At 54.9% G+C, this 20,817-nt stretch overlaps 50 non-coding genes across 50 annotated transcripts; 10 read left to right on the forward strand and 40 right to left on the reverse strand.

Moving 5' to 3' along the window:
* Positions 1–303: 303 nt before the first annotated feature.
* Trnag-ucc lies at positions 304–375 on the forward strand. The gene has a single exon. It is a non-coding gene; the product is annotated as a tRNA-Gly (tRNA).
* Positions 376–961: 586 nt separating this feature from the next.
* On the reverse strand, positions 962–1,035 carry Trnai-aau. Its single transcript has one exon. It is a non-coding gene; the product is annotated as a tRNA-Ile (tRNA).
* Positions 1,036–1,233: 198 nt separating this feature from the next.
* On the reverse strand, positions 1,234–1,305 carry Trnae-uuc. The gene has a single exon. It is a non-coding gene; the product is annotated as a tRNA-Glu (tRNA).
* Positions 1,306–1,586: 281 nt separating this feature from the next.
* On the reverse strand, positions 1,587–1,659 carry Trnam-cau. Its single transcript has one exon. It is a non-coding gene; the product is annotated as a tRNA-Met (tRNA).
* A 293-nt stretch (positions 1,660–1,952) lies between these two features.
* On the reverse strand, positions 1,953–2,023 carry Trnag-gcc. Its single transcript has one exon. It is a non-coding gene; the product is annotated as a tRNA-Gly (tRNA).
* A 341-nt stretch (positions 2,024–2,364) lies between these two features.
* Positions 2,365–2,436, forward strand: Trnag-ucc. Its single transcript has one exon. It is a non-coding gene; the product is annotated as a tRNA-Gly (tRNA).
* A 576-nt stretch (positions 2,437–3,012) lies between these two features.
* Trnai-aau lies at positions 3,013–3,086 on the reverse strand. Its single transcript has one exon. It is a non-coding gene; the product is annotated as a tRNA-Ile (tRNA).
* Positions 3,087–3,284: 198 nt separating this feature from the next.
* On the reverse strand, positions 3,285–3,356 carry Trnae-uuc. Its single transcript has one exon. It is a non-coding gene; the product is annotated as a tRNA-Glu (tRNA).
* A 281-nt stretch (positions 3,357–3,637) lies between these two features.
* Trnam-cau lies at positions 3,638–3,710 on the reverse strand. Its single transcript has one exon. It is a non-coding gene; the product is annotated as a tRNA-Met (tRNA).
* Positions 3,711–4,003: 293 nt separating this feature from the next.
* On the reverse strand, positions 4,004–4,074 carry Trnag-gcc. Its single transcript has one exon. It is a non-coding gene; the product is annotated as a tRNA-Gly (tRNA).
* A 341-nt stretch (positions 4,075–4,415) lies between these two features.
* Trnag-ucc lies at positions 4,416–4,487 on the forward strand. Its single transcript has one exon. It is a non-coding gene; the product is annotated as a tRNA-Gly (tRNA).
* Positions 4,488–5,063: 576 nt separating this feature from the next.
* Positions 5,064–5,137, reverse strand: Trnai-aau. Its single transcript has one exon. It is a non-coding gene; the product is annotated as a tRNA-Ile (tRNA).
* Positions 5,138–5,335: 198 nt separating this feature from the next.
* Trnae-uuc lies at positions 5,336–5,407 on the reverse strand. Its single transcript has one exon. It is a non-coding gene; the product is annotated as a tRNA-Glu (tRNA).
* Positions 5,408–5,688: 281 nt separating this feature from the next.
* Positions 5,689–5,761, reverse strand: Trnam-cau. Its single transcript has one exon. It is a non-coding gene; the product is annotated as a tRNA-Met (tRNA).
* Positions 5,762–6,054: 293 nt separating this feature from the next.
* Positions 6,055–6,125, reverse strand: Trnag-gcc. The gene has a single exon. It is a non-coding gene; the product is annotated as a tRNA-Gly (tRNA).
* Positions 6,126–6,466: 341 nt separating this feature from the next.
* Positions 6,467–6,538, forward strand: Trnag-ucc. Its single transcript has one exon. It is a non-coding gene; the product is annotated as a tRNA-Gly (tRNA).
* Positions 6,539–7,114: 576 nt separating this feature from the next.
* Positions 7,115–7,188, reverse strand: Trnai-aau. Its single transcript has one exon. It is a non-coding gene; the product is annotated as a tRNA-Ile (tRNA).
* Positions 7,189–7,386: 198 nt separating this feature from the next.
* Positions 7,387–7,458, reverse strand: Trnae-uuc. The gene has a single exon. It is a non-coding gene; the product is annotated as a tRNA-Glu (tRNA).
* A 281-nt stretch (positions 7,459–7,739) lies between these two features.
* Positions 7,740–7,812, reverse strand: Trnam-cau. The gene has a single exon. It is a non-coding gene; the product is annotated as a tRNA-Met (tRNA).
* Positions 7,813–8,105: 293 nt separating this feature from the next.
* Trnag-gcc lies at positions 8,106–8,176 on the reverse strand. Its single transcript has one exon. It is a non-coding gene; the product is annotated as a tRNA-Gly (tRNA).
* Positions 8,177–8,517: 341 nt separating this feature from the next.
* On the forward strand, positions 8,518–8,589 carry Trnag-ucc. The gene has a single exon. It is a non-coding gene; the product is annotated as a tRNA-Gly (tRNA).
* A 586-nt stretch (positions 8,590–9,175) lies between these two features.
* On the reverse strand, positions 9,176–9,249 carry Trnai-aau. The gene has a single exon. It is a non-coding gene; the product is annotated as a tRNA-Ile (tRNA).
* Positions 9,250–9,447: 198 nt separating this feature from the next.
* Positions 9,448–9,519, reverse strand: Trnae-uuc. The gene has a single exon. It is a non-coding gene; the product is annotated as a tRNA-Glu (tRNA).
* Positions 9,520–9,800: 281 nt separating this feature from the next.
* On the reverse strand, positions 9,801–9,873 carry Trnam-cau. The gene has a single exon. It is a non-coding gene; the product is annotated as a tRNA-Met (tRNA).
* Positions 9,874–10,166: 293 nt separating this feature from the next.
* On the reverse strand, positions 10,167–10,237 carry Trnag-gcc. The gene has a single exon. It is a non-coding gene; the product is annotated as a tRNA-Gly (tRNA).
* A 341-nt stretch (positions 10,238–10,578) lies between these two features.
* Positions 10,579–10,650, forward strand: Trnag-ucc. Its single transcript has one exon. It is a non-coding gene; the product is annotated as a tRNA-Gly (tRNA).
* A 586-nt stretch (positions 10,651–11,236) lies between these two features.
* Trnai-aau lies at positions 11,237–11,310 on the reverse strand. The gene has a single exon. It is a non-coding gene; the product is annotated as a tRNA-Ile (tRNA).
* A 198-nt stretch (positions 11,311–11,508) lies between these two features.
* Positions 11,509–11,580, reverse strand: Trnae-uuc. The gene has a single exon. It is a non-coding gene; the product is annotated as a tRNA-Glu (tRNA).
* Positions 11,581–11,861: 281 nt separating this feature from the next.
* Trnam-cau lies at positions 11,862–11,934 on the reverse strand. Its single transcript has one exon. It is a non-coding gene; the product is annotated as a tRNA-Met (tRNA).
* A 293-nt stretch (positions 11,935–12,227) lies between these two features.
* Positions 12,228–12,298, reverse strand: Trnag-gcc. The gene has a single exon. It is a non-coding gene; the product is annotated as a tRNA-Gly (tRNA).
* A 341-nt stretch (positions 12,299–12,639) lies between these two features.
* Positions 12,640–12,711, forward strand: Trnag-ucc. Its single transcript has one exon. It is a non-coding gene; the product is annotated as a tRNA-Gly (tRNA).
* Positions 12,712–13,287: 576 nt separating this feature from the next.
* Positions 13,288–13,361, reverse strand: Trnai-aau. The gene has a single exon. It is a non-coding gene; the product is annotated as a tRNA-Ile (tRNA).
* A 198-nt stretch (positions 13,362–13,559) lies between these two features.
* Positions 13,560–13,631, reverse strand: Trnae-uuc. Its single transcript has one exon. It is a non-coding gene; the product is annotated as a tRNA-Glu (tRNA).
* Positions 13,632–13,912: 281 nt separating this feature from the next.
* On the reverse strand, positions 13,913–13,985 carry Trnam-cau. Its single transcript has one exon. It is a non-coding gene; the product is annotated as a tRNA-Met (tRNA).
* A 293-nt stretch (positions 13,986–14,278) lies between these two features.
* Trnag-gcc lies at positions 14,279–14,349 on the reverse strand. Its single transcript has one exon. It is a non-coding gene; the product is annotated as a tRNA-Gly (tRNA).
* A 341-nt stretch (positions 14,350–14,690) lies between these two features.
* On the forward strand, positions 14,691–14,762 carry Trnag-ucc. The gene has a single exon. It is a non-coding gene; the product is annotated as a tRNA-Gly (tRNA).
* Positions 14,763–15,338: 576 nt separating this feature from the next.
* On the reverse strand, positions 15,339–15,412 carry Trnai-aau. The gene has a single exon. It is a non-coding gene; the product is annotated as a tRNA-Ile (tRNA).
* Positions 15,413–15,610: 198 nt separating this feature from the next.
* Positions 15,611–15,682, reverse strand: Trnae-uuc. Its single transcript has one exon. It is a non-coding gene; the product is annotated as a tRNA-Glu (tRNA).
* A 281-nt stretch (positions 15,683–15,963) lies between these two features.
* Positions 15,964–16,036, reverse strand: Trnam-cau. Its single transcript has one exon. It is a non-coding gene; the product is annotated as a tRNA-Met (tRNA).
* Positions 16,037–16,329: 293 nt separating this feature from the next.
* On the reverse strand, positions 16,330–16,400 carry Trnag-gcc. Its single transcript has one exon. It is a non-coding gene; the product is annotated as a tRNA-Gly (tRNA).
* Positions 16,401–16,741: 341 nt separating this feature from the next.
* Positions 16,742–16,813, forward strand: Trnag-ucc. Its single transcript has one exon. It is a non-coding gene; the product is annotated as a tRNA-Gly (tRNA).
* Positions 16,814–17,389: 576 nt separating this feature from the next.
* Trnai-aau lies at positions 17,390–17,463 on the reverse strand. The gene has a single exon. It is a non-coding gene; the product is annotated as a tRNA-Ile (tRNA).
* Positions 17,464–17,661: 198 nt separating this feature from the next.
* Positions 17,662–17,733, reverse strand: Trnae-uuc. The gene has a single exon. It is a non-coding gene; the product is annotated as a tRNA-Glu (tRNA).
* A 281-nt stretch (positions 17,734–18,014) lies between these two features.
* Positions 18,015–18,087, reverse strand: Trnam-cau. The gene has a single exon. It is a non-coding gene; the product is annotated as a tRNA-Met (tRNA).
* Positions 18,088–18,380: 293 nt separating this feature from the next.
* Positions 18,381–18,451, reverse strand: Trnag-gcc. Its single transcript has one exon. It is a non-coding gene; the product is annotated as a tRNA-Gly (tRNA).
* A 341-nt stretch (positions 18,452–18,792) lies between these two features.
* Positions 18,793–18,864, forward strand: Trnag-ucc. The gene has a single exon. It is a non-coding gene; the product is annotated as a tRNA-Gly (tRNA).
* Positions 18,865–19,440: 576 nt separating this feature from the next.
* Positions 19,441–19,514, reverse strand: Trnai-aau. Its single transcript has one exon. It is a non-coding gene; the product is annotated as a tRNA-Ile (tRNA).
* Positions 19,515–19,712: 198 nt separating this feature from the next.
* Positions 19,713–19,784, reverse strand: Trnae-uuc. The gene has a single exon. It is a non-coding gene; the product is annotated as a tRNA-Glu (tRNA).
* Positions 19,785–20,065: 281 nt separating this feature from the next.
* Trnam-cau lies at positions 20,066–20,138 on the reverse strand. Its single transcript has one exon. It is a non-coding gene; the product is annotated as a tRNA-Met (tRNA).
* A 293-nt stretch (positions 20,139–20,431) lies between these two features.
* Positions 20,432–20,502, reverse strand: Trnag-gcc. Its single transcript has one exon. It is a non-coding gene; the product is annotated as a tRNA-Gly (tRNA).
* Between the last annotated feature and the right edge of the window lie 315 nt (positions 20,503–20,817).

Here is a 20,817-nt window from a genome sequence, read left to right on the forward strand (position 1 = left end):
TGTCTCAAGGGAAAGTGGGACTGCCGTCAAGCGCCGTAGCATTCTGTGGAGAAGATGCTGCAGACGCTGAATCCTGCACTGCACTGCTTAAAGATGCCGCCAGAACGCGGTCCTCTGCGTACTCTTGCGCCGCCGGCGCCGACTCTTGCCAAAGGATGCGAAATGTGCGCGGATACGCTGTCCGAATGCGTCTGGATGTGCTCCCCTAGCCTGCCTCGAAATGCGCCTGCCGGGTACGATCACCTTCGGCCGCTGCCGACAGGCGGGAAGCCGACTCAGCGCGGTGGCGGGGCGCTCGCTTGTGCGGTGGTGGTGTAATGGTCAGCATAGTTGCCTTCCAAGCAGTTGATCCGGGTTCGATTCCCGGCCACCGCAGCAGGCTTTTAATTTCGCGTATGAGTACTTTTGCCACGCGCTCTTAAACTATTGTTTTTTCGCCCTCTTACTCGCTGCATACCAGCCCTTAGTGTGTCTCGACTTGTCTCGACTTTGCTCAGCTGACGCGAGAGCTGACGCTCTCAAATCGGCCTATATCAAAACGACAAGCACGAGAAACGACTGAGAGAGGTAAGGAGAGGCGAGGCGAGGCGATGGACACACAGCACGCCCCCTTCATTTCACGGTGGCGTCTCCCTGGCCGAATCGGGCTGTAGCTCCGAAAACAAAGGAGAAACAAAAATAGGAAGTAAAACTGCCAATACTGCCCTGTGTTCCCATGCGCTCACCCGCCCAAGTACTGACAAGGGCCAAAGTTGTTACGCATCGGCAATCGGACATTTTCTTTCATTTTCTCTAACCAGTGTATTCAAGATATTATGGCCATTGCCGAGTGAATGCTGTAGTGCTTCCCGACGAGTCGGGTTCGGATCCTCTGTCAACTTCCACGCAGGGTGATGATCATTTGGTCATCACACTCGCCAGCTGAAATCGGCGCTGCCTTTTCGCAGTAGTAAAAGAGAAGTGGCCCGTGGGGGGATCGAACCCACGACCTTCGCGTTATTAGCACGACGCTCTAACCAACTGAGCTAACGGGCCTCGGCAGATGCAGTTGCTCAGCCCTACGCTGGAATCAGGTGGCATGAAGCCATACACCATTCCTATGGTCGTCGTGTGTCTGCTTCCCTAGTCTATATTCTGCTGACGGTCACGAAACAGTAGCTATATTGCGAGCAGGACGGGAAACGGCCGCTCGGACAGCTCAAACTTGTCACGATTCGTGTGGAAAAAATTCCGTTCCGGTACCGGGAATCGAACCCGGGCCTCCTGGGTGAAAGCCAGGTATCCTAGCCACTAGACCACACCGGATGCGGCCGTTTCATTCGACCGTTCGTACGGTCGCTTGTCGCATTGTCGCTCTCTTTGCGAGCATCTTTGCACATACTGACTGGCAAGGCGCGCACCTCAAACGTCGCAGAGCAATGCTTTTGGCTTCATGCTCTGCTGGGAGAAGAGGAATAGGGAAGCTGTATGTAGCAATAACAGGAAGTAAACATTTTCCCGCTGAAGCGTTGAAACGTTGCGGATAACAAACAAGAAATAAGTTGGCGCCCTAGCAACAGCACCACCTTCAGTCACAGAAAATTAGATGCCCCGGGTGAGGATCGAACTCACGACCTTAAGATTATGAGACTTACGCGCTGCCTACTGCGCTACCGAGGCAGGCGATCGTTAGACCTTCTGGAATCTTGGTAAGTACCGAATACAAGTGGTAGAGAGTCTGCACTCCCTGGCTCATTTTTTCTGTTGCTACACGTGCATTCACGGCGCGGCAGGCAACTTGCGATGCTAGGCCGACGCCAGTATGTACAATAGCACGCAGGAGTCCAAACGAGCAGTCGTCCGCGCTGCATGATTGGTTCTTTCCACACGGAATCCCGCGGTTCATTCTCATGGCTCACGCAGTTCGAGTGCGAAAGACACGCAGCACCCCTACCGGAGAAAAAACAAAATGATGCATCGGCCGGGAATCGAACCCGGGCCGCCCGCGTGGCAGGCGAGCATTCTACCACTGAACCACCGATGCTCGGGCCAGCGGTACCTTCACGCTGCTTCCCGAGCAGATGTCTCAAGGGAAAGTGGGACTGCCGTCAAGCGCCGTAGCATTCTGTGGAGAAGATGCTGCAGACGCTGAATCCTGCACTGCACTGCTTAAAGATGCCGCCAGAACGCGGTCCTCTGCGTACTCTTGCGCCGCCGGCGCCGACTCTTGCCAAAGGATGCGAAATGTGCGCGGATACGCTGTCCGAATGCGTCTGGATGTGCTCCCCTAGCCTGCCTCGAAATGCGCCTGCCGGGTACGATCACCTTCGGCCGCTGCCGACAGGCGGGAAGCCGACTCAGCGCGGTGGCGGGGCGCTCGCTTGTGCGGTGGTGGTGTAATGGTCAGCATAGTTGCCTTCCAAGCAGTTGATCCGGGTTCGATTCCCGGCCACCGCAGCAGGCTTTTAATTTCGCGTATGAGTACTTTTGCCACGCGCTCTTAAACTATTGTTTTTTCGCCCTCTTACTCGCTGCATACCAGCCCTTAGTGTGTCTCGACTTGTCTCGACTTTGCTCAGCTGACGCGAGAGCTGACGCTCTCAAATCGGCCTATATCAAAACGACAAGCACGAGAAACGACTGAGAGAGGTAAGGAGAGGCGAGGCGAGGCGATGGACACACAGCACGCCCCCTTCATTTCACGGTGGCGTCTCCCTGGCCGAATCGGGCTGTAGCTCCGAAAACAAAGGAGAAACAAAAATAGGAAGTAAAACTGCCAATACTGCCCTGTGTTCCCATGCGCTCACCCGCCCAAGTACTGACAAGGGCCAAAGTTGTTACGCATCGGCAATCGGACATTTTCTCTAACCAGTGTATTCAAGATATTATGGCCATTGCCGAGTGAATGCTGTAGTGCTTCCCGACGAGTCGGGTTCGGATCCTCTGTCAACTTCCACGCAGGGTGATGATCATTTGGTCATCACACTCGCCAGCTGAAATCGGCGCTGCCTTTTCGCAGTAGTAAAAGAGAAGTGGCCCGTGGGGGGATCGAACCCACGACCTTCGCGTTATTAGCACGACGCTCTAACCAACTGAGCTAACGGGCCTCGGCAGATGCAGTTGCTCAGCCCTACGCTGGAATCAGGTGGCATGAAGCCATACACCATTCCTATGGTCGTCGTGTGTCTGCTTCCCTAGTCTATATTCTGCTGACGGTCACGAAACAGTAGCTATATTGCGAGCAGGACGGGAAACGGCCGCTCGGACAGCTCAAACTTGTCACGATTCGTGTGGAAAAAATTCCGTTCCGGTACCGGGAATCGAACCCGGGCCTCCTGGGTGAAAGCCAGGTATCCTAGCCACTAGACCACACCGGATGCGGCCGTTTCATTCGACCGTTCGTACGGTCGCTTGTCGCATTGTCGCTCTCTTTGCGAGCATCTTTGCACATACTGACTGGCAAGGCGCGCACCTCAAACGTCGCAGAGCAATGCTTTTGGCTTCATGCTCTGCTGGGAGAAGAGGAATAGGGAAGCTGTATGTAGCAATAACAGGAAGTAAACATTTTCCCGCTGAAGCGTTGAAACGTTGCGGATAACAAACAAGAAATAAGTTGGCGCCCTAGCAACAGCACCACCTTCAGTCACAGAAAATTAGATGCCCCGGGTGAGGATCGAACTCACGACCTTAAGATTATGAGACTTACGCGCTGCCTACTGCGCTACCGAGGCAGGCGATCGTTAGACCTTCTGGAATCTTGGTAAGTACCGAATACAAGTGGTAGAGAGTCTGCACTCCCTGGCTCATTTTTTCTGTTGCTACACGTGCATTCACGGCGCGGCAGGCAACTTGCGATGCTAGGCCGACGCCAGTATGTACAATAGCACGCAGGAGTCCAAACGAGCAGTCGTCCGCGCTGCATGATTGGTTCTTTCCACACGGAATCCCGCGGTTCATTCTCATGGCTCACGCAGTTCGAGTGCGAAAGACACGCAGCACCCCTACCGGAGAAAAAACAAAATGATGCATCGGCCGGGAATCGAACCCGGGCCGCCCGCGTGGCAGGCGAGCATTCTACCACTGAACCACCGATGCTCGGGCCAGCGGTACCTTCACGCTGCTTCCCGAGCAGATGTCTCAAGGGAAAGTGGGACTGCCGTCAAGCGCCGTAGCATTCTGTGGAGAAGATGCTGCAGACGCTGAATCCTGCACTGCACTGCTTAAAGATGCCGCCAGAACGCGGTCCTCTGCGTACTCTTGCGCCGCCGGCGCCGACTCTTGCCAAAGGATGCGAAATGTGCGCGGATACGCTGTCCGAATGCGTCTGGATGTGCTCCCCTAGCCTGCCTCGAAATGCGCCTGCCGGGTACGATCACCTTCGGCCGCTGCCGACAGGCGGGAAGCCGACTCAGCGCGGTGGCGGGGCGCTCGCTTGTGCGGTGGTGGTGTAATGGTCAGCATAGTTGCCTTCCAAGCAGTTGATCCGGGTTCGATTCCCGGCCACCGCAGCAGGCTTTTAATTTCGCGTATGAGTACTTTTGCCACGCGCTCTTAAACTATTGTTTTTTCGCCCTCTTACTCGCTGCATACCAGCCCTTAGTGTGTCTCGACTTGTCTCGACTTTGCTCAGCTGACGCGAGAGCTGACGCTCTCAAATCGGCCTATATCAAAACGACAAGCACGAGAAACGACTGAGAGAGGTAAGGAGAGGCGAGGCGAGGCGATGGACACACAGCACGCCCCCTTCATTTCACGGTGGCGTCTCCCTGGCCGAATCGGGCTGTAGCTCCGAAAACAAAGGAGAAACAAAAATAGGAAGTAAAACTGCCAATACTGCCCTGTGTTCCCATGCGCTCACCCGCCCAAGTACTGACAAGGGCCAAAGTTGTTACGCATCGGCAATCGGACATTTTCTCTAACCAGTGTATTCAAGATATTATGGCCATTGCCGAGTGAATGCTGTAGTGCTTCCCGACGAGTCGGGTTCGGATCCTCTGTCAACTTCCACGCAGGGTGATGATCATTTGGTCATCACACTCGCCAGCTGAAATCGGCGCTGCCTTTTCGCAGTAGTAAAAGAGAAGTGGCCCGTGGGGGGATCGAACCCACGACCTTCGCGTTATTAGCACGACGCTCTAACCAACTGAGCTAACGGGCCTCGGCAGATGCAGTTGCTCAGCCCTACGCTGGAATCAGGTGGCATGAAGCCATACACCATTCCTATGGTCGTCGTGTGTCTGCTTCCCTAGTCTATATTCTGCTGACGGTCACGAAACAGTAGCTATATTGCGAGCAGGACGGGAAACGGCCGCTCGGACAGCTCAAACTTGTCACGATTCGTGTGGAAAAAATTCCGTTCCGGTACCGGGAATCGAACCCGGGCCTCCTGGGTGAAAGCCAGGTATCCTAGCCACTAGACCACACCGGATGCGGCCGTTTCATTCGACCGTTCGTACGGTCGCTTGTCGCATTGTCGCTCTCTTTGCGAGCATCTTTGCACATACTGACTGGCAAGGCGCGCACCTCAAACGTCGCAGAGCAATGCTTTTGGCTTCATGCTCTGCTGGGAGAAGAGGAATAGGGAAGCTGTATGTAGCAATAACAGGAAGTAAACATTTTCCCGCTGAAGCGTTGAAACGTTGCGGATAACAAACAAGAAATAAGTTGGCGCCCTAGCAACAGCACCACCTTCAGTCACAGAAAATTAGATGCCCCGGGTGAGGATCGAACTCACGACCTTAAGATTATGAGACTTACGCGCTGCCTACTGCGCTACCGAGGCAGGCGATCGTTAGACCTTCTGGAATCTTGGTAAGTACCGAATACAAGTGGTAGAGAGTCTGCACTCCCTGGCTCATTTTTTCTGTTGCTACACGTGCATTCACGGCGCGGCAGGCAACTTGCGATGCTAGGCCGACGCCAGTATGTACAATAGCACGCAGGAGTCCAAACGAGCAGTCGTCCGCGCTGCATGATTGGTTCTTTCCACACGGAATCCCGCGGTTCATTCTCATGGCTCACGCAGTTCGAGTGCGAAAGACACGCAGCACCCCTACCGGAGAAAAAACAAAATGATGCATCGGCCGGGAATCGAACCCGGGCCGCCCGCGTGGCAGGCGAGCATTCTACCACTGAACCACCGATGCTCGGGCCAGCGGTACCTTCACGCTGCTTCCCGAGCAGATGTCTCAAGGGAAAGTGGGACTGCCGTCAAGCGCCGTAGCATTCTGTGGAGAAGATGCTGCAGACGCTGAATCCTGCACTGCACTGCTTAAAGATGCCGCCAGAACGCGGTCCTCTGCGTACTCTTGCGCCGCCGGCGCCGACTCTTGCCAAAGGATGCGAAATGTGCGCGGATACGCTGTCCGAATGCGTCTGGATGTGCTCCCCTAGCCTGCCTCGAAATGCGCCTGCCGGGTACGATCACCTTCGGCCGCTGCCGACAGGCGGGAAGCCGACGCAGCGCGGTGGCGGGGCGCTCGCTTGTGCGGTGGTGGTGTAATGGTCAGCATAGTTGCCTTCCAAGCAGTTGATCCGGGTTCGATTCCCGGCCACCGCAGCAGGCTTTTAATTTCGCGTATGAGTACTTTTGCCACGCGCTCTTAAACTATTGTTTTTTCGCCCTCTTACTCGCTGCATACCAGCCCTTAGTGTGTCTCGACTTGTCTCGACTTTGCTCAGCTGACGCGAGAGCTGACGCTCTCAAATCGGCCTATATCAAAACGACAAGCACGAGAAACGACTGAGAGAGGTAAGGAGAGGCGAGGCGAGGCGATGGACACACAGCACGCCCCCTTCATTTCACGGTGGCGTCTCCCTGGCCGAATCGGGCTGTAGCTCCGAAAACAAAGGAGAAACAAAAATAGGAAGTAAAACTGCCAATACTGCCCTGTGTTCCCATGCGCTCACCCGCCCAAGTACTGACAAGGGCCAAAGTTGTTACGCATCGGCAATCGGACATTTTCTCTAACCAGTGTATTCAAGATATTATGGCCATTGCCGAGTGAATGCTGTAGTGCTTCCCGACGAGTCGGGTTCGGATCCTCTGTCAACTTCCACGCAGGGTGATGATCATTTGGTCATCACACTCGCCAGCTGAAATCGGCGCTGCCTTTTCGCAGTAGTAAAAGAGAAGTGGCCCGTGGGGGGATCGAACCCACGACCTTCGCGTTATTAGCACGACGCTCTAACCAACTGAGCTAACGGGCCTCGGCAGATGCAGTTGCTCAGCCCTACGCTGGAATCAGGTGGCATGAAGCCATACACCATTCCTATGGTCGTCGTGTGTCTGCTTCCCTAGTCTATATTCTGCTGACGGTCACGAAACAGTAGCTATATTGCGAGCAGGACGGGAAACGGCCGCTCGGACAGCTCAAACTTGTCACGATTCGTGTGGAAAAAATTCCGTTCCGGTACCGGGAATCGAACCCGGGCCTCCTGGGTGAAAGCCAGGTATCCTAGCCACTAGACCACACCGGATGCGGCCGTTTCATTCGACCGTTCGTACGGTCGCTTGTCGCATTGTCGCTCTCTTTGCGAGCATCTTTGCACATACTGACTGGCAAGGCGCGCACCTCAAACGTCGCAGAGCAATGCTTTTGGCTTCATGCTCTGCTGGGAGAAGAGGAATAGGGAAGCTGTATGTAGCAATAACAGGAAGTAAACATTTTCCCGCTGAAGCGTTGAAACGTTGCGGATAACAAACAAGAAATAAGTTGGCGCCCTAGCAACAGCACCACCTTCAGTCACAGAAAATTAGATGCCCCGGGTGAGGATCGAACTCACGACCTTAAGATTATGAGACTTACGCGCTGCCTACTGCGCTACCGAGGCAGGCGATCGTTAGACCTTCTGGAATCTTGGTAAGTACCGAATACAAGTGGTAGAGAGTCTGCACTCCCTGGCTCATTTTTTCTGTTGCTACACGTGCATTCACGGCGCGGCAGGCAACTTGCGATGCTAGGCCGACGCCAGTATGTACAATAGCACGCAGGAGTCCAAACGAGCAGTCGTCCGCGCTGCATGATTGGTTCTTTCCACACGGAATCCCGCGGTTCATTCTCATGGCTCACGCAGTTCGAGTGCGAAAGACACGCAGCACCCCTACCGGAGAAAAAACAAAATGATGCATCGGCCGGGAATCGAACCCGGGCCGCCCGCGTGGCAGGCGAGCATTCTACCACTGAACCACCGATGCTCGGGCCAGCGGTACCTTCACGCTGCTTCCCGAGCAGATGTCTCAAGGGAAAGTGGGACTGCCGTCAAGCGCCGTAGCATTCTGTGGAGAAGATGCTGCAGACGCTGAATCCTGCACTGCACTGCTTAAAGATGCCGCCAGAACGCGGTCCTCTGCGTACTCTTGCGCCGCCGGCGCCGACTCTTGCCAAAGGATGCGAAATGTGCGCGGATACGCTGTCCGAATGCGTCTGGATGTGCTCCCCTAGCCTGCCTCGAAATGCGCCTGCCGGGTACGATCACCTTCGGCCGCTGCCGACAGGCGGGAAGCCGACTCAGCGCGGTGGCGGGGCGCTCGCTTGTGCGGTGGTGGTGTAATGGTCAGCATAGTTGCCTTCCAAGCAGTTGATCCGGGTTCGATTCCCGGCCACCGCAGCAGGCTTTTAATTTCGCGTATGAGTACTTTTGCCACGCGCTCTTAAACTATTGTTTTTTCGCCCTCTTACTCGCTGCATACCAGCCCTTAGTGTGTCTCGACTTGTCTCGACTTTGCTCAGCTGACGCGAGAGCTGACGCTCTCAAATCGGCCTATATCAAAACGACAAGCACGAGAAACGACTGAGAGAGGTAAGGAGAGGCGAGGCGAGGCGATGGACACACAGCACGCCCCCTTCATTTCACGGTGGCGTCTCCCTGGCCGAATCGGGCTGTAGCTCCGAAAACAAAGGAGAAACAAAAATAGGAAGTAAAACTGCCAATACTGCCCTGTGTTCCCATGCGCTCACCCGCCCAAGTACTGACAAGGGCCAAAGTTGTTACGCATCGGCAATCGGACATTTTCTTTCATTTTCTCTAACCAGTGTATTCAAGATATTATGGCCATTGCCGAGTGAATGCTGTAGTGCTTCCCGACGAGTCGGGTTCGGATCCTCTGTCAACTTCCACGCAGGGTGATGATCATTTGGTCATCACACTCGCCAGCTGAAATCGGCGCTGCCTTTTCGCAGTAGTAAAAGAGAAGTGGCCCGTGGGGGGATCGAACCCACGACCTTCGCGTTATTAGCACGACGCTCTAACCAACTGAGCTAACGGGCCTCGGCAGATGCAGTTGCTCAGCCCTACGCTGGAATCAGGTGGCATGAAGCCATACACCATTCCTATGGTCGTCGTGTGTCTGCTTCCCTAGTCTATATTCTGCTGACGGTCACGAAACAGTAGCTATATTGCGAGCAGGACGGGAAACGGCCGCTCGGACAGCTCAAACTTGTCACGATTCGTGTGGAAAAAATTCCGTTCCGGTACCGGGAATCGAACCCGGGCCTCCTGGGTGAAAGCCAGGTATCCTAGCCACTAGACCACACCGGATGCGGCCGTTTCATTCGACCGTTCGTACGGTCGCTTGTCGCATTGTCGCTCTCTTTGCGAGCATCTTTGCACATACTGACTGGCAAGGCGCGCACCTCAAACGTCGCAGAGCAATGCTTTTGGCTTCATGCTCTGCTGGGAGAAGAGGAATAGGGAAGCTGTATGTAGCAATAACAGGAAGTAAACATTTTCCCGCTGAAGCGTTGAAACGTTGCGGATAACAAACAAGAAATAAGTTGGCGCCCTAGCAACAGCACCACCTTCAGTCACAGAAAATTAGATGCCCCGGGTGAGGATCGAACTCACGACCTTAAGATTATGAGACTTACGCGCTGCCTACTGCGCTACCGAGGCAGGCGATCGTTAGACCTTCTGGAATCTTGGTAAGTACCGAATACAAGTGGTAGAGAGTCTGCACTCCCTGGCTCATTTTTTCTGTTGCTACACGTGCATTCACGGCGCGGCAGGCAACTTGCGATGCTAGGCCGACGCCAGTATGTACAATAGCACGCAGGAGTCCAAACGAGCAGTCGTCCGCGCTGCATGATTGGTTCTTTCCACACGGAATCCCGCGGTTCATTCTCATGGCTCACGCAGTTCGAGTGCGAAAGACACGCAGCACCCCTACCGGAGAAAAAACAAAATGATGCATCGGCCGGGAATCGAACCCGGGCCGCCCGCGTGGCAGGCGAGCATTCTACCACTGAACCACCGATGCTCGGGCCAGCGGTACCTTCACGCTGCTTCCCGAGCAGATGTCTCAAGGGAAAGTGGGACTGCCGTCAAGCGCCGTAGCATTCTGTGGAGAAGATGCTGCAGACGCTGAATCCTGCACTGCACTGCTTAAAGATGCCGCCAGAACGCGGTCCTCTGCGTACTCTTGCGCCGCCGGCGCCGACTCTTGCCAAAGGATGCGAAATGTGCGCGGATACGCTGTCCGAATGCGTCTGGATGTGCTCCCCTAGCCTGCCTCGAAATGCGCCTGCCGGGTACGATCACCTTCGGCCGCTGCCGACAGGCGGGAAGCCGACTCAGCGCGGTGGCGGGGCGCTCGCTTGTGCGGTGGTGGTGTAATGGTCAGCATAGTTGCCTTCCAAGCAGTTGATCCGGGTTCGATTCCCGGCCACCGCAGCAGGCTTTTAATTTCGCGTATGAGTACTTTTGCCACGCGCTCTTAAACTATTGTTTTTTCGCCCTCTTACTCGCTGCATACCAGCCCTTAGTGTGTCTCGACTTGTCTCGACTTTGCTCAGCTGACGCGAGAGCTGACGCTCTCAAATCGGCCTATATCAAAACGACAAGCACGAGAAACGACTGAGAGAGGTAAGGAGAGGCGAGGCGAGGCGATGGACACACAGCACGCCCCCTTCATTTCACGGTGGCGTCTCCCTGGCCGAATCGGGCTGTAGCTCCGAAAACAAAGGAGAAACAAAAATAGGAAGTAAAACTGCCAATACTGCCCTGTGTTCCCATGCGCTCACCCGCCCAAGTACTGACAAGGGCCAAAGTTGTTACGCATCGGCAATCGGACATTTTCTTTCATTTTCTCTAACCAGTGTATTCAAGATATTATGGCCATTGCCGAGTGAATGCTGTAGTGCTTCCCGACGAGTCGGGTTCGGATCCTCTGTCAACTTCCACGCAGGGTGATGATCATTTGGTCATCACACTCGCCAGCTGAAATCGGCGCTGCCTTTTCGCAGTAGTAAAAGAGAAGTGGCCCGTGGGGGGATCGAACCCACGACCTTCGCGTTATTAGCACGACGCTCTAACCAACTGAGCTAACGGGCCTCGGCAGATGCAGTTGCTCAGCCCTACGCTGGAATCAGGTGGCATGAAGCCATACACCATTCCTATGGTCGTCGTGTGTCTGCTTCCCTAGTCTATATTCTGCTGACGGTCACGAAACAGTAGCTATATTGCGAGCAGGACGGGAAACGGCCGCTCGGACAGCTCAAACTTGTCACGATTCGTGTGGAAAAAATTCCGTTCCGGTACCGGGAATCGAACCCGGGCCTCCTGGGTGAAAGCCAGGTATCCTAGCCACTAGACCACACCGGATGCGGCCGTTTCATTCGACCGTTCGTACGGTCGCTTGTCGCATTGTCGCTCTCTTTGCGAGCATCTTTGCACATACTGACTGGCAAGGCGCGCACCTCAAACGTCGCAGAGCAATGCTTTTGGCTTCATGCTCTGCTGGGAGAAGAGGAATAGGGAAGCTGTATGTAGCAATAACAGGAAGTAAACATTTTCCCGCTGAAGCGTTGAAACGTTGCGGATAACAAACAAGAAATAAGTTGGCGCCCTAGCAACAGCACCACCTTCAGTCACAGAAAATTAGATGCCCCGGGTGAGGATCGAACTCACGACCTTAAGATTATGAGACTTACGCGCTGCCTACTGCGCTACCGAGGCAGGCGATCGTTAGACCTTCTGGAATCTTGGTAAGTACCGAATACAAGTGGTAGAGAGTCTGCACTCCCTGGCTCATTTTTTCTGTTGCTACACGTGCATTCACGGCGCGGCAGGCAACTTGCGATGCTAGGCCGACGCCAGTATGTACAATAGCACGCAGGAGTCCAAACGAGCAGTCGTCCGCGCTGCATGATTGGTTCTTTCCACACGGAATCCCGCGGTTCATTCTCATGGCTCACGCAGTTCGAGTGCGAAAGACACGCAGCACCCCTACCGGAGAAAAAACAAAATGATGCATCGGCCGGGAATCGAACCCGGGCCGCCCGCGTGGCAGGCGAGCATTCTACCACTGAACCACCGATGCTCGGGCCAGCGGTACCTTCACGCTGCTTCCCGAGCAGATGTCTCAAGGGAAAGTGGGACTGCCGTCAAGCGCCGTAGCATTCTGTGGAGAAGATGCTGCAGACGCTGAATCCTGCACTGCACTGCTTAAAGATGCCGCCAGAACGCGGTCCTCTGCGTACTCTTGCGCCGCCGGCGCCGACTCTTGCCAAAGGATGCGAAATGTGCGCGGATACGCTGTCCGAATGCGTCTGGATGTGCTCCCCTAGCCTGCCTCGAAATGCGCCTGCCGGGTACGATCACCTTCGGCCGCTGCCGACAGGCGGGAAGCCGACTCAGCGCGGTGGCGGGGCGCTCGCTTGTGCGGTGGTGGTGTAATGGTCAGCATAGTTGCCTTCCAAGCAGTTGATCCGGGTTCGATTCCCGGCCACCGCAGCAGGCTTTTAATTTCGCGTATGAGTACTTTTGCCACGCGCTCTTAAACTATTGTTTTTTCGCCCTCTTACTCGCTGCATACCAGCCCTTAGTGTGTCTCGACTTGTCTCGACTTTGCTCAGCTGACGCGAGAGCTGACGCTCTCAAATCGGCCTATATCAAAACGACAAGCACGAGAAACGACTGAGAGAGGTAAGGAGAGGCGAGGCGAGGCGATGGACACACAGCACGCCCCCTTCATTTCACGGTGGCGTCTCCCTGGCCGAATCGGGCTGTAGCTCCGAAAACAAAGGAGAAACAAAAATAGGAAGTAAAACTGCCAATACTGCCCTGTGTTCCCATGCGCCCACCCGCCCAAGTACTGACAAGGGCCAAAGTTGTTACGCATCGGCAATCGGACATTTTCTCTAACCAGTGTATTCAAGATATTATGGCCATTGCCGAGTGAATGCTGTAGTGCTTCCCGACGAGTCGGGTTCGGATCCTCTGTCAACTTCCACGCAGGGTGATGATCATTTGGTCATCACACTCGCCAGCTGAAATCGGCGCTGCCTTTTCGCAGTAGTAAAAGAGAAGTGGCCCGTGGGGGGATCGAACCCACGACCTTCGCGTTATTAGCACGACGCTCTAACCAACTGAGCTAACGGGCCTCGGCAGATGCAGTTGCTCAGCCCTACGCTGGAATCAGGTGGCATGAAGCCATACACCATTCCTATGGTCGTCGTGTGTCTGCTTCCCTAGTCTATATTCTGCTGACGGTCACGAAACAGTAGCTATATTGCGAGCAGGACGGGAAACGGCCGCTCGGACAGCTCAAACTTGTCACGATTCGTGTGGAAAAAATTCCGTTCCGGTACCGGGAATCGAACCCGGGCCTCCTGGGTGAAAGCCAGGTATCCTAGCCACTAGACCACACCGGATGCGGCCGTTTCATTCGACCGTTCGTACGGTCGCTTGTCGCATTGTCGCTCTCTTTGCGAGCATCTTTGCACATACTGACTGGCAAGGCGCGCACCTCAAACGTCGCAGAGCAATGCTTTTGGCTTCATGCTCTGCTGGGAGAAGAGGAATAGGGAAGCTGTATGTAGCAATAACAGGAAGTAAACATTTTCCCGCTGAAGCGTTGAAACGTTGCGGATAACAAACAAGAAATAAGTTGGCGCCCTAGCAACAGCACCACCTTCAGTCACAGAAAATTAGATGCCCCGGGTGAGGATCGAACTCACGACCTTAAGATTATGAGACTTACGCGCTGCCTACTGCGCTACCGAGGCAGGCGATCGTTAGACCTTCTGGAATCTTGGTAAGTACCGAATACAAGTGGTAGAGAGTCTGCACTCCCTGGCTCATTTTTTCTGTTGCTACACGTGCATTCACGGCGCGGCAGGCAACTTGCGATGCTAGGCCGACGCCAGTATGTACAATAGCACGCAGGAGTCCAAACGAGCAGTCGTCCGCGCTGCATGATTGGTTCTTTCCACACGGAATCCCGCGGTTCATTCTCATGGCTCACGCAGTTCGAGTGCGAAAGACACGCAGCACCCCTACCGGAGAAAAAACAAAATGATGCATCGGCCGGGAATCGAACCCGGGCCGCCCGCGTGGCAGGCGAGCATTCTACCACTGAACCACCGATGCTCGGGCCAGCGGTACCTTCACGCTGCTTCCCGAGCAGATGTCTCAAGGGAAAGTGGGACTGCCGTCAAGCGCCGTAGCATTCTGTGGAGAAGATGCTGCAGACGCTGAATCCTGCACTGCACTGCTTAAAGATGCCGCCAGAACGCGGTCCTCTGCGTACTCTTGCGCCGCCGGCGCCGACTCTTGCCAAAGGATGCGAAATGTGCGCGGATACGCTGTCCGAATGCGTCTGGATGTGCTCCCCTAGCCTGCCTCGAAATGCGCCTGCCGGGTACGATCACCTTCGGCCGCTGCCGACAGGCGGGAAGCCGACTCAGCGCGGTGGCGGGGCGCTCGCTTGTGCGGTGGTGGTGTAATGGTCAGCATAGTTGCCTTCCAAGCAGTTGATCCGGGTTCGATTCCCGGCCACCGCAGCAGGCTTTTAATTTCGCGTATGAGTACTTTTGCCACGCGCTCTTAAACTATTGTTTTTTCGCCCTCTTACTCGCTGCATACCAGCCCTTAGTGTGTCTCGACTTGTCTCGACTTTGCTCAGCTGACGCGAGAGCTGACGCTCTCAAATCGGCCTATATCAAAACGACAAGCACGAGAAACGACTGAGAGAGGTAAGGAGAGGCGAGGCGAGGCGATGGACACACAGCACGCCCCCTTCATTTCACGGTGGCGTCTCCCTGGCCGAATCGGGCTGTAGCTCCGAAAACAAAGGAGAAACAAAAATAGGAAGTAAAACTGCCAATACTGCCCTGTGTTCCCATGCGCTCACCCGCCCAAGTACTGACAAGGGCCAAAGTTGTTACGCATCGGCAATCGGACATTTTCTCTAACCAGTGTATTCAAGATATTATGGCCATTGCCGAGTGAATGCTGTAGTGCTTCCCGACGAGTCGGGTTCGGATCCTCTGTCAACTTCCACGCAGGGTGATGATCATTTGGTCATCACACTCGCCAGCTGAAATCGGCGCTGCCTTTTCGCAGTAGTAAAAGAGAAGTGGCCCGTGGGGGGATCGAACCCACGACCTTCGCGTTATTAGCACGACGCTCTAACCAACTGAGCTAACGGGCCTCGGCAGATGCAGTTGCTCAGCCCTACGCTGGAATCAGGTGGCATGAAGCCATACACCATTCCTATGGTCGTCGTGTGTCTGCTTCCCTAGTCTATATTCTGCTGACGGTCACGAAACAGTAGCTATATTGCGAGCAGGACGGGAAACGGCCGCTCGGACAGCTCAAACTTGTCACGATTCGTGTGGAAAAAATTCCGTTCCGGTACCGGGAATCGAACCCGGGCCTCCTGGGTGAAAGCCAGGTATCCTAGCCACTAGACCACACCGGATGCGGCCGTTTCATTCGACCGTTCGTACGGTCGCTTGTCGCATTGTCGCTCTCTTTGCGAGCATCTTTGCACATACTGACTGGCAAGGCGCGCACCTCAAACGTCGCAGAGCAATGCTTTTGGCTTCATGCTCTGCTGGGAGAAGAGGAATAGGGAAGCTGTATGTAGCAATAACAGGAAGTAAACATTTTCCCGCTGAAGCGTTGAAACGTTGCGGATAACAAACAAGAAATAAGTTGGCGCCCTAGCAACAGCACCACCTTCAGTCACAGAAAATTAGATGCCCCGGGTGAGGATCGAACTCACGACCTTAAGATTATGAGACTTACGCGCTGCCTACTGCGCTACCGAGGCAGGCGATCGTTAGACCTTCTGGAATCTTGGTAAGTACCGAATACAAGTGGTAGAGAGTCTGCACTCCCTGGCTCATTTTTTCTGTTGCTACACGTGCATTCACGGCGCGGCAGGCAACTTGCGATGCTAGGCCGACGCCAGTATGTACAATAGCACGCAGGAGTCCAAACGAGCAGTCGTCCGCGCTGCATGATTGGTTCTTTCCACACGGAATCCCGCGGTTCATTCTCATGGCTCACGCAGTTCGAGTGCGAAAGACACGCAGCACCCCTACCGGAGAAAAAACAAAATGATGCATCGGCCGGGAATCGAACCCGGGCCGCCCGCGTGGCAGGCGAGCATTCTACCACTGAACCACCGATGCTCGGGCCAGCGGTACCTTCACGCTGCTTCCCGAGCAGATGTCTCAAGGGAAAGTGGGACTGCCGTCAAGCGCCGTAGCATTCTGTGGAGAAGATGCTGCAGACGCTGAATCCTGCACTGCACTGCTTAAAGATGCCGCCAGAACGCGGTCCTCTGCGTACTCTTGCGCCGCCGGCGCCGACTCTTGCCAAAGGATGCGAAATGTGCGCGGATACGCTGTCCGAATGCGTCTGGATGTGCTCCCCTAGCCTGCCTCGAAATGCGCCTGCCGGGTACGATCACCTTCGGCCGCTGCCGACAGGCGGGAAGCCGACTCAGCGCGGTGGCGGGGCGCTCGCTTGTGCGGTGGTGGTGTAATGGTCAGCATAGTTGCCTTCCAAGCAGTTGATCCGGGTTCGATTCCCGGCCACCGCAGCAGGCTTTTAATTTCGCGTATGAGTACTTTTGCCACGCGCTCTTAAACTATTGTTTTTTCGCCCTCTTACTCGCTGCATACCAGCCCTTAGTGTGTCTCGACTTGTCTCGACTTTGCTCAGCTGACGCGAGAGCTGACGCTCTCAAATCGGCCTATATCAAAACGACAAGCACGAGAAACGACTGAGAGAGGTAAGGAGAGGCGAGGCGAGGCGATGGACACACAGCACGCCCCCTTCATTTCACGGTGGCGTCTCCCTGGCCGAATCGGGCTGTAGCTCCGAAAACAAAGGAGAAACAAAAATAGGAAGTAAAACTGCCAATACTGCCCTGTGTTCCCATGCGCTCACCCGCCCAAGTACTGACAAGGGCCAAAGTTGTTACGCATCGGCAATCGGACATTTTCTCTAACCAGTGTATTCAAGATATTATGGCCATTGCCGAGTGAATGCTGTAGTGCTTCCCGACGAGTCGGGTTCGGATCCTCTGTCAACTTCCACGCAGGGTGATGATCATTTGGTCATCACACTCGCCAGCTGAAATCGGCGCTGCCTTTTCGCAGTAGTAAAAGAGAAGTGGCCCGTGGGGGGATCGAACCCACGACCTTCGCGTTATTAGCACGACGCTCTAACCAACTGAGCTAACGGGCCTCGGCAGATGCAGTTGCTCAGCCCTACGCTGGAATCAGGTGGCATGAAGCCATACACCATTCCTATGGTCGTCGTGTGTCTGCTTCCCTAGTCTATATTCTGCTGACGGTCACGAAACAGTAGCTATATTGCGAGCAGGACGGGAAACGGCCGCTCGGACAGCTCAAACTTGTCACGATTCGTGTGGAAAAAATTCCGTTCCGGTACCGGGAATCGAACCCGGGCCTCCTGGGTGAAAGCCAGGTATCCTAGCCACTAGACCACACCGGATGCGGCCGTTTCATTCGACCGTTCGTACGGTCGCTTGTCGCATTGTCGCTCTCTTTGCGAGCATCTTTGCACATACTGACTGGCAAGGCGCGCACCTCAAACGTCGCAGAGCAATGCTTTTGGCTTCATGCTCTGCTGGGAGAAGAGGAATAGGGAAGCTGTATGTAGCAATAACAGGAAGTAAACATTTTCCCGCTGAAGCGTTGAAACGTTGCGGATAACAAACAAGAAATAAGTTGGCGCCCTAGCAACAGCACCACCTTCAGTCACAGAAAATTAGATGCCCCGGGTGAGGATCGAACTCACGACCTTAAGATTATGAGACTTACGCGCTGCCTACTGCGCTACCGAGGCAGGCGATCGTTAGACCTTCTGGAATCTTGGTAAGTACCGAATACAAGTGGTAGAGAGTCTGCACTCCCTGGCTCATTTTTTCTGTTGCTACACGTGCATTCACGGCGCGGCAGGCAACTTGCGATGCTAGGCCGACGCCAGTATGTACAATAGCACGCAGGAGTCCAAACGAGCAGTCGTCCGCGCTGCATGATTGGTTCTTTCCACACGGAATCCCGCGGTTCATTCTCATGGCTCACGCAGTTCGAGTGCGAAAGACACGCAGCACCCCTACCGGAGAAAAAACAAAATGATGCATCGGCCGGGAATCGAACCCGGGCCGCCCGCGTGGCAGGCGAGCATTCTACCACTGAACCACCGATGCTCGGGCCAGCGGTACCTTCACGCTGCTTCCCGAGCAGATGTCTCAAGGGAAAGTGGGACTGCCGTCAAGCGCCGTAGCATTCTGTGGAGAAGATGCTGCAGACGCTGAATCCTGCACTGCACTGCTTAAAGATGCCGCCAGAACGCGGTCCTCTGCGTACTCTTGCGCCGCCGGCGCCGACTCTTGCCAAAGGATGCGAAATGTGCGCGGATACGCTGTCCGAATGCGTCTGGATGTGCTCCCCTAGCCTGCCTCGAAATGCGCCTGCCGGGTACGATCACCTTCGGCCGCTGCCGACAGGCGGGAAGCCGACGCAGCGCGGTGGCGGGGCGCTCGCTTGTGCGGTGGTGGTGTAATGGTCAGCATAGTTGCCTTCCAAGCAGTTGATCCGGGTTCGATTCCCGGCCACCGCAGCAGGCTTTTAATTTCGCGTATGAGTACTTTTGCCACGCGCTCTTAAACTATTGTTTTTTCGCCCTCTTACTCGCTGCATACCAGCCCTTAGTGTGTCTCGACTTGTCTCGACTTTGCTCAGCTGACGCGAGAGCTGACGCTCTCAAATCGGCCTATATCAAAACGACAAGCACGAGAAACGACTGAGAGAGGTAAGGAGAGGCGAGGCGAGGCGATGGACACACAGCACGCCCCCTTCATTTCACGGTGGCGTCTCCCTGGCCGAATCGGGCTGTAGCTCCGAAAACAAAGGAGAAACAAAAATAGGAAGTAAAACTGCCAATACTGCCCTGTGTTCCCATGCGCTCACCCGCCCAAGTACTGACAAGGGCCAAAGTTGTTACGCATCGGCAATCGGACATTTTCTCTAACCAGTGTATTCAAGATATTATGGCCATTGCCGAGTGAATGCTGTAGTGCTTCCCGACGAGTCGGGTTCGGATCCTCTGTCAACTTCCACGCAGGGTGATGATCATTTGGTCATCACACTCGCCAGCTGAAATCGGCGCTGCCTTTTCGCAGTAGTAAAAGAGAAGTGGCCCGTGGGGGGATCGAACCCACGACCTTCGCGTTATTAGCACGACGCTCTAACCAACTGAGCTAACGGGCCTCGGCAGATGCAGTTGCTCAGCCCTACGCTGGAATCAGGTGGCATGAAGCCATACACCATTCCTATGGTCGTCGTGTGTCTGCTTCCCTAGTCTATATTCTGCTGACGGTCACGAAACAGTAGCTATATTGCGAGCAGGACGGGAAACGGCCGCTCGGACAGCTCAAACTTGTCACGATTCGTGTGGAAAAAATTCCGTTCCGGTACCGGGAATCGAACCCGGGCCTCCTGGGTGAAAGCCAGGTATCCTAGCCACTAGACCACACCGGATGCGGCCGTTTCATTCGACCGTTCGTACGGTCGCTTGTCGCATTGTCGCTCTCTTTGCGAGCATCTTTGCACATACTGACTGGCAAGGCGCGCACCTCAAACGTCGCAGAGCAATGCTTTTGGCTTCATGCTCTGCTGGGAGAAGAGGAATAGGGAAGCTGTATGTAGCAATAACAGGAAGTAAACATTTTCCCGCTGAAGCGTTGAAACGTTGCGGATAACAAACAAGAAATAAGTTGGCGCCCTAGCAACAGCACCACCTTCAGTCACAGAAAATTAGATGCCCCGGGTGAGGATCGAACTCACGACCTTAAGATTATGAGACTTACGCGCTGCCTACTGCGCTACCGAGGCAGGCGATCGTTAGACCTTCTGGAATCTTGGTAAGTACCGAATACAAGTGGTAGAGAGTCTGCACTCCCTGGCTCATTTTTTCTGTTGCTACACGTGCATTCACGGCGCGGCAGGCAACTTGCGATGCTAGGCCGACGCCAGTATGTACAATAGCACGCAGGAGTCCAAACGAGCAGTCGTCCGCGCTGCATGATTGGTTCTTTCCACACGGAATCCCGCGGTTCATTCTCATGGCTCACGCAGTTCGAGTGCGAAAGACACGCAGCACCCCTACCGGAGAAAAAACAAAATGATGCATCGGCCGGGAATCGAACCCGGGCCGCCCGCGTGGCAGGCGAGCATTCTACCACTGAACCACCGATGCTCGGGCCAGCGGTACCTTCACGCTGCTTCCCGAGCAGATGTCTCAAGGGAAAGTGGGACTGCCGTCAAGCGCCGTAGCATTCTGTGGAGAAGATGCTGCAGACGCTGAATCCTGCACTGCACTGCTTAAAGATGCCGCCAGAACGCGGTCCTCTGCGTACTCTTGCGCCGCCGGCGCCGACTCTTGCCAAAGGATGCGAAATGTGCGCGGATACGCTGTCCGAATGCGTCTGGATGTGCTCCCCTAGCCTGCCTCGAAATGCGCCTGCCGGGTACGATCACCTTCGGCCGCTGCCGACAGGCGGGAAGCCGACTC

This window comes from Schistocerca americana, unplaced genomic scaffold, assembly GCF_021461395.2.
Source record: "Schistocerca americana isolate TAMUIC-IGC-003095 unplaced genomic scaffold, iqSchAmer2.1 HiC_scaffold_133, whole genome shotgun sequence".
NCBI classification, from domain to species: Eukaryota; Metazoa; Arthropoda; class Insecta; order Orthoptera; family Acrididae; genus Schistocerca; species Schistocerca americana.